Here is an 11625-nt window from a genome sequence, read left to right as displayed (position 1 = left end):
TTGTGAATATTGAACCAGCCCTGTAGCCCAGGAATGAATCCCACTTGATCATGGTGAAGAATTCTTTCATACACTGCCGAATTGGATTTGCTAGTATCTTGTTAAGAATTTTGGCATCCATGTTCATCAGGAACATTGGCCTGTCATTCTCCCTTTTAGTGGGGTCTCTATCTGTTTTGGGAATCAAGGTAATGCTAGCTTCACAGAATGAGTCCGGAAGCTTTTCTTCCATTTCTTTGTTCAACAGCTTGAAAAGTATAGGTATTAACTCTGCTTTCAATGTCTTGTAGAATTCCCCTGGGAAGACTTCTGGCCCAGGACTCCTATTTGTTGGGAGATTTTTGATAACTGATTGAATTTCTTCGCTGGTTATGGGTCTGTTCAAATTTTCTATTTCTTCCCATTTGAGTTTGGGTAGTGTGTGGTTGTCTAGGTATTTCTTCCATTTCTTCCATGTGGTTGTCCATTTCTTTCAGGTTGTCCAGTTTGTTGGCATATAAATTTTAATAGTATTCTCTAATAATTGAATTTCTGTGGTGTTGACTGTGATCTCTCCTCTTTCATTCATGATTTCATCTCTTTGGATTCTCATTTCTTTCTGAGAAAGCTGGCTAGGGGGTTATCAAGTTTATTTATTCGTTAAAAAAAAGCAGTTCTTAGAGTCACTGATCTGTTCTACTGTTTTGTGTTTTGCGTTTTGTTTTTTGGTTGTTGTTTTTTTTTTTTTGGATTCTATGGTGTTTATTTCTGCTCTAATCTATTATTTCTTCTAATGGCTGTAGGGTTTCTTTGCTCTTCTTCTTCTAGTTTCTTTAGGTGTGAGGTTCGATTTTGTGTTTTGGATTGTTCTTATTTCTTGAGAAATGCCTGGATTGCAATGTGTTTTCCTTTTAGGGCTGCCTTTGCTGCATCCCAAAGGGTTTGGACTGTCATGTTTTCATTTTCGTTTGCCGCCATATTTTTTTAATTTCTCTTTTCATCGTCTGGTTGGCCCATTCTTTCTCCAATAGGATGTTCTTTAACCTCCACGCATTCAGAAGCTTTCCAAATTTTTCTTTTGCTTGATTTCAAGTTTCATAGTGTTGTGATCTGAAAATTTGCATGGTATGATCTCAGTTCTTTTATATTTATTGAGGGCTGTTTTGTGACCCACTGTGTGATCTGTTTTGGAGAATGTTCCACGTGTACTCGAGAAGATTGTGTATTCTGCTGCTGTTGGATGAAAAGTTCTGAATAGATCTGTCAAATCCCTCTGGTCCAGTGTATCATTCAAAGCCTTTGTTTCTTTATTGATTTTCTGCCTAGATGATCTGTCCATTGTTGCAAGGGAGTATTAAAGTCACCTACAATTTCCAAAAGATTATCAATAAGATTGCTTATGTTTGTGATTAATCGATGTATATATTTGTGGGGTCTCTAGTTGGGGCCACCAACATTTATAATTGTTAGCTCTTCTTGATGGATAGATCCCTTAACTATGACATATTGCCCTTCTTCATCGCTTGTTAGAGTCTGTAGTTTGAAATCTCATCTACGTATGGCTACTCCAGCTTTCTTTTGACTTCCAGTAGCATAATACATGGTACTCCATCCCCTAACCTTCAATCTAATGGTGTCCTCATGTCTAAAATAAGTCTCTTGTAGACAGCATATAGATGGGTTTTGTTGTTGTTGTTTTTAATCCATCCCAATACCCTGTGTGTTTCGATAGGGGCATTTAGTCCATTCACATTCAGAGTGATTATTTAAAGATATGGATTTAGTGTCATTGTGTTGTCTGTAGGTTTCATGCTTGTGGTGATGTTTCTGGTCCTTTGTAGACTTGGCAACATTCCATTCACATAGTCTTCCTGAGGATCTCCTGCAGGACTGGTTTAGTGGTCATGAGCCCTTTTAGTTTTTGTTGTTCTGGGAAAGCTTATCTCTCCTATTCTGAATGACAGCCTTGCTGGAGAAAGGATTCTTAGCTGCATATTTTCCTATTCAGCACATGGACTTTCTCCTACCATCCCCTCCTGGCCTGCCAAGTTTCAGTGGACAGGTCTGCTACTACCCATATGTGTCTACCCTTGTAGGCTAAGGCCCGTTTGTCCCTTGCTGCTTTCAGAATTCTCTCTTTCTCTTTGTAACTTGCCAGTTTCACTATGATATGCTGTGGAGAAGACCTATTCCTGTTGAATCTGAAGGGAGTTGTCTGTGCCTGCTGGATTTGGATGTCTGCTTCCTTCTCCAGATTAAGGAAGTTGTCACCTGTAATTTGTTCAAGTAAACCTTCTGCCCTTTTCTCTCTCTCTTATGCTGGAACTTTGATGATATGGATATTATTACATTTCATTGAATCACTTAGTTTTCTAATACTCCCCTCATGGTCTAATATTTTCTTATCACCCTTTTTCTTGGCTTCATCATTTTCCATAATTTCATCTTCTATGTCACTTATTCTCCCCTCTGTTTCCTCCATCCTTGCTATTACTGCATCTAGTTTATTTTGCATCTTATTTACAGTATTTCTTCATTGTTGTGACTATTTCTCAGTTCCTTCATCCCTGCAGCAATAGATTCTCTCCTGTCTTCTATGCTTTTTTTGTAAGCTCAGCTGTTAATCTTACAACTACTATTCTAAATTCTTGAGCCAGTATATTTATTGTTTATATCTGTTTTGAGCAGTTCTCTAGCTGTCATTTCTTCCTGGAGTTTCTTTTGAGGAGAATTCTTCCATTTCATCAGTGTTCAGTACTTTATGTGTTTTCCTAGTTGTCATGTGTCCTGCACCTGAGAGCAGTACTATTTTAAAAAGGGGTCATATGCTGTCCAGGGTCTGGCCCTTCAACAGGTATTTTTGGAGTGTGTTTCATGCTCTCTGTTGTTGTGACTCTGGTTGCTTTATTTCCCTACTCCTATTGGTGGGTTGGCCATTCCACTAGGTGTGCTTAGATTTGTTCATAATGTAACCTTGGAAAAGAATTTAAACAGTGGGGGGGGGGCGATGGAAGATGTCTTATCTCATACAAAGGGAGAAATGACAGGGGTAAGGGAAAAGAGAAGAAGACAAAAAATTGACCAGGCAGAGAATCAGAGATACTATACAACTTAATCCAAGGAGGGAAAAGAGATAGAGAGAGAGAGAGACAGAGAGACAGAGAGAGAGAGAGAGAGAGAGGAAAATAAAGAAGAAGGAGATACAGAAGAGGTGCAGAAAAAATAGATTAAAAATCTCCATGACCTGGCAAGTTGTCTCCCTGGGCCCCGGGAGATGTTTATGTCACTCTGTATCCCGAATGCCTAGATTTCCACGTCTTCTTGCCTCACTGCTGTGTTTGAGGGACGCGGTAATTTCACGTCCCCCTACTTCTCTGTCATGTTGACTCACCCCCTCTTTAATGTAGTGTTAGATTTGGTTTGTGGATGGTTTCTTCAGAAATTTTGCTCCCATGCTTATGACAGAATTTTCTTTCTTATAGTATGTTTGTCTAGTTTTGGTTTCAGGTAATGCTAGCATTATAGAATGAGGGGAGAAATATTTCTCCTCTCCATTTTTGGGGGAGACTTTGTGTAGAATAGATGACATCTGTTCCTAAAATGTTGGTTGAATTTACCAGAGTAGCCACTTGGCCCTGAAATTGTTTTGTGTGGAAAGATCTTTAACTAAGACTTTAGTTTCTTTTATAGATATAGAGTTAGGTAGCTAATCTATTCTTTTTTTTTCCCTTTATTTCATTTTTTATTTTATTTCATTTCATTTCATTTTATTTTACTTTATTTTATTTTTATGCGATCTTTACACCCAACATGGGGCTTGAAATCACAATCCAGAGATCAAGAGTCACATGCTCTACCAACTGAGCCAGCGAGGTACCCCTTATTCTTGATTGAGCTTTGCTAATTTCTGTCTTCCATGGGATTTACCCACTGCATCTGAGTTGTCAAATTAATTATATAAAGTTCATAATATTACTTTGTCATTTTTTTAGTATCTGTGAATCTCTAGTAATGGCACATTACTAATTTCTGATATATTGTTAATATTTCCTTTGTTTCTCTTCATTTCAGGATCAGTCTTGGTAGAAATTTATCCCTTTTTTTCACCTCCTGAAAGCATTTAGTTTCATCGATTATTCTCTATCATTTTTCTGCTTTCTTTCATGTGATTTTGTCTTTGAGTTTTATTAGTTCCTTTTGTCTGCTTGGTTTGGCTTTAATTTGTTTTCTTTTTCTAGTTTCTAAAGATGGAACCAACAGACCTCTCTTCTTCCTCATCCTCTTCTTCTTCTTCCTCTTCTTCCTCTCCTTCTTCCTCCTCTCCTTCTTCGTCCCCCTCCCCTTCTTCTTCTTCTTCTTCTTCTTCTTCTTCTTCTTCTTCTTCTTTCTTCTCCTTCTTCTTCCAGATGCTGTAGAAATCTATTGGAGTTATTTTACCAAAATTTTTCTCAATTGTGAAAAATTAAATTCAGTTCTTCAACCTTTAGGAAGAAAAAAGAAGAAACTCTCTTCACTAAAATACAGCATGAAAATCAGGTATCTCCTGGCCACATGGTGGCCATTTCACACAATTTTTAAGACAGGTAACCTAATACCAAGATATTTCCTTTCAGGCCAGCCACAAAACTTTAAGGAATAGACCCTGGACGTGTATGTACATGACAGAGTAGGTTCCTGCTTGAGCCAGGCAGGTTTAGTATCATTTCCAGGGCTTAGCAATCTGTGGCCCATGGACTGAATGTGGCTTGGCCTGTTTGTGTATGGCCCTGAGCCAAGAAAAGTTTTCAGACTTTTTAAAGGGTTGTAAACAAAGCAAAAACAAAGGACTGTGTGACAAATGTACATGGTCTACAAAGCCTAAAATATTTACAGTTTGGCCTTTTACAGAAAAAGCTTGAAGACACTTCATTTATACCAATGTTGTACAGAATTCAGACGGTGCGATTACATTTCTGAGATAATGTTCCTTTATTCCGACCCAGAATGTAGCAACATCCTACAAAGATGATCCTCTGATGCCATGTGTTAGAATTCCTTTTCTCTTTTTTCTTCATCTTCACATCATTAAAGTTCATCCTTCTCTCTCTTTCCATGAGTGTGGAGATTTTTCAGTTTTTCATATATTAAGGCAGCGATCGCTTTTGCATCTCTGGCATCTATTTGCTCTCCCCAAATGTTTCTCTTTGCTTTTTCGTAAGGATAACATTTAACAGTGGGATAGGCTCTGATGCCAGCTTTCTGGCATGCTTGAGCGTAAGCTTGACAGTCGACTTTTCTAGCTTTCACTTTTCCTTTCATCATCCTAGCCAAGAGCTCAAACTCGAGAGCAAAATTTTGCCAAGGACCACACCAAGGAGCATAGAATTCAATCCCCCAGTGATTTTTCCCTTGCATAACTTTTTCATCAAAAGTCTGAGGCGTTAGATCTGTGGATGCTTGAGGTAGAAATCCTAGACCCCTAATCTCTCTTCTAACCCTTGTAACTGTGATACTTAAAAGCTTTATTTGGTTTGGGGGGAAAAATCTTATCTCAGGGTATCCCTGAACATTTACTTGGGCACAAAAAGAACGATACTGTTGGCAGTCTATACCGCCCACAGTAACTGTCCAGTTAGTGTCCGGGCCATTCTTTTCCATTCTGGCATTAGGACTTGACATGGATGACACCATGGGGAGTAGAAGTCAACCATCCAGACTTCATCATGTTTTCTTTGTTTAACTAGTTCATTGAAAGTGGTGGGCCTCAGGGAGATCACTGAAGGAGTCCTAAGATCCTCTATGAATTCCAAGATCTGTTGTTCAGCAGAGTGATGTCTTCCATATTCATGAACCTTGGATTGGTTCAATACCACTGTTGTTGGATCCGCCTGAATGTTTTATGTGTTACAGGGTCCCTCGTGAACCGTACAATCTAGTGTACCAAACGTAAGCTGACCACACAGGTGCTTTGATGCTTTGTGTAACTCTGGCAATAAAGCTCGACATGGTGGACAACATGGCACAACCAAATCAACAAGCCATGGTTCCTTGTCATCGGCAGGAAAATTTTGACGTCCAGGCGTGGCAACATGAGAGTTACCACTTTCTTTGGCAAAGGCCAGTATATCATATAGAATCTTCTTTCCGTGATGAATTTCATATTCTTTGGTTCCTTGTCCTTTAAATACTGCTAGACATGGCCGAAATACAGAGCGATTACTACAGATGTCTGGTGCAGAGGCACAGTCAGCCTTGCCAACTTGAATATGTTCACTTTGGAGTAGAGTTTTGAGTTTCTTCAACTCAGGATCATTTGAATTTTCATGTTTGCCAAAGGTAAACAGTAAGAGCCACCAATGACGAGCCAATCGACCCGTTCGTGTATTTGCCGAAAGCAGTTCAAAATCTGGAAGACTATGCACGATTTCCAAATATATTTCTCTAGCATCCAATGAATTAAGGAACAAAACGCTGCTTTTCTCTCTGTTATTTAATGTGGCGCCAGGAGGAAAATAGGCAGTAGTACTTGTCATGATACCAAAGTTTTACAAAGTTTGTCCTGGGTGGCACAGTCCATCCATCCTACATTAACAACACTATCCAACACGCCCCTGAGCCTGAGTCGTGTCTATGAAGTTAAACAATCTCCTCCTTGGCAACAAAAAGTGATCAGCCGGCCAACACCATCAGCAAAAGCAGTTTCTGTGGAGTGAACAAAATTTCCTGTCCATAATTCCGTCACTGTGCTTCTAACACGCTGCATGGCTAAACTCACCAAACTTTCCTTTGATCTGTCACCGTGATATTTCACTGTGGCTGTTCCAGACCTGAAAAGGAAGAGTCTGGGAGATCCGTTGACTCCTTTCATTCAGCAAAGCATTCTATCATCACCACAGTTAACAGCACCAATTCGAAGTAATCCATCTACTTCTTTAGCACAGTCTCTCCATGTGGGAGCTAATTCATGGCAGTGTGAACATCCTGGGGAGTACAAGTTCACAAACCACAGTTCTCCAGAATTAACAGCAGCATCCAGTTCTCTTCTATCCAATGTTCTGCTTTCAGGATCATCGTCATAAATACCAAAATCATAACAACCATAATCCCAGCTTTCATACAAGCCATTTTCTGGATTATCTGCAAGTCCCTTTTCTCCATATTTGTCATACTTTTCCCACAGATCTTCATCTTTGAGTACCTCATATGCTCTATTTATTTTTGAAAAACCACTCCGTACTTTAGGGTTATTCATTTGTTTGTTTGGTGCATTTATTTATTTATTTATTTATTTATTTATTTATTTATTTATTTTAATGTTTATTTACTTTTGAGACAGACAGAGATGGAATGCAAGTGGGCTGGGACAGAGAGAGAGGGAGACACAGAATCCAAAGCAGGCCCCTGGCTCCAAGGCATCAGCACAGAGCCCGCCGCGGGGCTCCAACCCACGACCTGTGAAATCATGACCCGAGCGAGCGGAAGGTGGACGCTCAACTGATTGAGCCCCCAGGCACCCCGGGTTATTCTTGTTTTTTTGTTGTTGTTGTTTTGTTTTTTTTAATGAGGATGTAGCTTCAATGCCAATTTCATGAAAGCTTGTCTTATTTCTCTACTGCTTGCAGTGCTGGATACTCCAAGTAAACTGTAAAAATCCCCATCTGTGCCCACTGAAATGGCCATATACACTATTAGGAACCAGAATGACCCTTTTCAGGTCCCGGACGTAGTCATTTTTGTTGAACCAGACGCCCATTCTTTCTCTTATACAAGTTCTGATGGAAGTGAACATTCAGATATACAGCTGATTCCAGCTGAGAGAATATGCAGGTTTGAGAACTTGTGTTTACGTTACTCCAAGAGCGAATCAAGCATCATGAAATTTTCTCCCAAAGTGTCAATCTGTGTAGGGTCAGTAATCTGTACTTCCTCAGATCAGAAAAGATATCAAAATACTTTGAGAAATATAACCTTCTTAACATTCTGTTTCTCCTTTCTTCCTTTAATCCTAAATGTCGAAGTCTTCTCCTTACCTGCAAAGGGTCTCTGGCTCATTTCTAACTCCTTGTCATGCAACCAGAACATACCTTTGTAAAGTATAGCGGTGGAGAGTAACAAATATTCAGACTAAAATAAACAACCCCAGGAAAACAGAGAACATCTTGTCCAATACCACCATGGGACAAGTGGTACTCCTAGGGGCCCTTCGCAGCGTGGGCGTGGTGGACTTGATCTTCGCCAAGCGTCAGGGCCAGTTGGAAACTGCCGGTAAACACAATAGGAAGGATTTCTGGCTGCCATCAGCCCCGAAAAGATGCGGGGAGAGGGGAAGGATGGGGCCATCCCATGAAAGAGACTATTAAGTGCTGCTGGTTGTGCGAATTCTCTGGCAGGACTAGGGTAAAAAGAGCCTGAGTAACTGAGGCGTAAGTGAGAGAAACTGTGGCAAGAAGCTGGGAAAGGAGGCTGGCGGGAAGAAGGGTGATGATGTAGGTAATCAGAAAAAGATGGGGAGCTAGAACACAAAACCCATGGCAGGGGTGGAGAAGAAGGTAGGGGAGACAGGTGCACAGACATTGGGCTCTCCCTTCCAGAAGGGCCCATGCCTCCGCCACTGTCGCCGCCTCCAGCTCCAGCAGAAGCGGGGAGGGTGGCGGGTTCGGGGGGGGGGGCGCGGCAGGGGCGGGGTGGCAGGGGGGTGGCAAGGGCGGGGTTGGCGCGGGTGGTGTGGTGGGGGGCCCGGGGCATTGGGGGAGGGGGTGTGGTGGGGGCAGAGGAGAGCAGTGGCAAGGTCAGGGGTTGGTTAGAGCCGGGAGGTGGGAGGGGGGTGGTGGGTGGCGGGAGGGTCAGGGGCGGCGGCGGGGGTGGGGCGGTGCGGTGAGGCGTGTGCGAGGTTGCTGTGGTGGTGGGGGCGGGGGTTGGCGCGGGCGGGCGGTAGCAGGGGGGTGGGGGGTGGCGGGAGAGTGGGGGGCGGCGGTGGGGGGGTGGGGAGCGGGGGGTGGGTGAGGTGGCTGGAAGTGCGGGGGCGGGTGCGAGGGTTGGCAGGGGTGAGGAGTGGCGTAGGGGCCGTGGGGCGGGGGGGGGGGGGTTAGCAGGGGCCGGGGGAGCAGGGGCCGGGAGTATGGCCCCTGCCCACCTCAGGGTAGGGTGGTCGCCTCCTGCAGCTACTCCCCCACCTTCAATTCCGGGCAGGTGGTGCACCCCGCCCCTACCAGGCTGAAAGCCAGCTCTGTGGGCAGGTGAACAAAGTTCAGCTCTCCAACTGCCACAGGAGCAGGGTGGGGAGGGGCGCCTGGGAAACAGGGGAGGAGCCACAAAGGCAGTAAGGAGCATCGCACTTCCCTCTTCTTTTTTGATGTATACATTCAGTGCCATCAGTCTTCATGTGAGTGCTACTAAAGCAGGACTCTACAAATTCTACTGTGGTTCCATTTTCATTCAGTTCAGAATCGTTTCTAATTTTTTTCTCTTTTCATTAGTTCTTGGACCCAGGGGATATTTCGATGTGTTCTGTAGTTCGCAAATAGTTGAGTGTTTTCCAGAGATTTTTTTGTTCTTGATTTCTGATTTGATTGCTTTGTGGTCAGGGGACACACTTTTATGACTTCAGGCCTCTTGACTTCTTCCTGTTATTAAGAGTCATTTTATGACCCAGAGTATCGTCTTTTTTGGTAAGTGTTCCATGGATCCTTGGGAAGAATAGCGGTGGTCAAGTCTACTGTGTCCTTGCTGATGTTGTGCCTATTGAAATATCAGACTATAATTGTGATTTGCCTATTTCTCTTTTCGGTTCTATCAATTTTTGCTTCAGGTACTTTGAAGCTATTAACGGATCCATGAACATTTAAGATTGCTATTAATTGACCCTTTTATGATTATACAATGACCTGTTGTTTATTGCTGGTAATAATTTTTTGTTTTGAAACTGTGTTGTCTGGTATTCATATAGCCACTCTAGCTCAGCCTTCTTTGGTCAAGTGTTAGTGTGCTATATCATATTTCTGTCTTTTGAACAAATTTCTGTCTTGACATTTTAAGTGCATTTTGTATAGGTAGCATATAGCTGAGTCTTCCTTTTTTATCCATTCTGACACTCTGCGTCTTAGTTGAGGCTTTTAGACCGTTTTCATTTGCTGTGATTATTGATAGAGTTGATTTGAATCTGTCATCATGCTGTTTGATTTGCATTTGTCCTATCTGCTCCTTGTTCCTGTTCTCTTCTTTTCCCGCTTTCTTTTAATCGAGTCATTTTTATGATTCAGTTTGATCCATTTATTATTTATTTATTTATTCACTTATTCACTTATTTATTTAGGCTTCCTAGCTAGAACTTTTCAGTTTTGCTATTGTGGTGGTTGGTTTAGGTTTTATAGTCTGTGGGTTAAACATCACAGTCTAGCTTCCATTAATGTTATACCACATCGTATATAGTTTAGGAAAATTACAATAGTTGACTTCCATCTCTTCTTTCCTAGACAGATCCTTCCTGGGTCGGTGGGATTATAGTTTTCATGAAGTTTAGGAAGATTTGGGCCATTTTTTTTCCTCTCCCTTTCCCCTGCCTCTTTGGGCAATTGTGTATTTCCCCCTTGAAGTTGTCTCCCAGGTTGCCAATGTTAAACTTCAGTCTTTTGTTTTGTGATGTCTCATATGTGTTTATTCCTGTCCATCGTATTGTTCATGTCTAACATGATTTACATCTCTGTAAGTGCTATTTGGTTTTTAAAACAATAGCTTCTATGCCTCTAGTTATCTTTTCATGCTTTGTTTGGAGATATCGTTAGGTTACTTACAAACAGATGGATCCTTTAGTGTTGCTATTACGAATTATTGGATGAATCCAGAGTGGTGATCAGCCTAAAGCAAATTATGAGTTTTTCTATCCTAGCTACTGTGAATAGATACTGTCCCTTGTGCTGTGGAAGCACCAGGCAGTGTTTCCTCTATCTTTTCAGATTTTTTTCCCTTGATGACTTCCTTCCATGTATGCATTGGTTGTTACTCTGCTGAGTAGCCAAAGGGGACCCTCTGCAGATGTCCAGGGTTCTTTCTGTGTTCTGCTTTCTCCTCTCCTGGATGCTGACCTGTCATCTCTATGTGCCTTGAATTCACCAGACTCTCAGTTTCGTCACCTCGACTCAAGGAGTCTGGAGGAGTCTATTCTTTAAATCATTTATGTCTCCTGGGTCGTAGCCTGAAAACTCTCTCAAGGCAGTGAGCTTGGGCATGTGTTAGGCTAACGTGTTTTGTTTTCAGGGATCATTGTCCTTCATTGTCTGAAGTTCTGTGTCTTGAAAATCATGTTAAAATTGTAATTTGTCTGTTTTGGTTTTGCCTGCTTCAGGTAGGAAGATCAATCAGTACGCGTTACTCCATGTTGGCCAGAAGCAGGTTACAGTGGAACTTCGGCACATGCTCTAGACTGTCGAGAGTGCTTGTCTTCCTCCTTTGCTTAATTGCCTCCTGCTCATCCTTCATTCCTCAGTAGAGTTACCTCTTCCTCAGGGAAATCTATCTTTCTTGGGCCCAATCTGGATCAAGTTATGATCACAGAACTCTGTTTTCTAATAGGAACTATCTGAATTTAGACTTATCATTTGAGTTGTCTTTCTCCTTCACCAAACTTTAAGCTAATCCCGAACCAGGGGTCTTCTCTAGTGTATCTGTAGA

The 11625-nt window shown here is 41.9% G+C and overlaps 1 pseudogene; it reads right to left on the bottom strand.

Annotated features, from left to right (window-relative positions):
* Window positions 1-4898: 4898 nt before the first annotated feature.
* LOC124500919 (dnaJ homolog subfamily C member 10-like) lies at window positions 4899-7779 on the bottom strand (annotated as a pseudogene).
* Window positions 7780-11625: the final 3846 nt, after the last annotated feature.

The sequence above is a fragment of the Lynx rufus genome, unplaced genomic scaffold (genome assembly GCF_022079265.1).
Source record: "Lynx rufus isolate CCGP_SWC_20201006 ecotype Redwood Valley unplaced genomic scaffold, mLynRuf1.p SCAF_62, whole genome shotgun sequence".
Taxonomy (NCBI): domain Eukaryota; kingdom Metazoa; phylum Chordata; class Mammalia; order Carnivora; family Felidae; genus Lynx; species Lynx rufus.
Note: the sequence above shows the minus strand (reverse complement) of the source record. Positions and strands in the feature narration are given on the sequence as shown.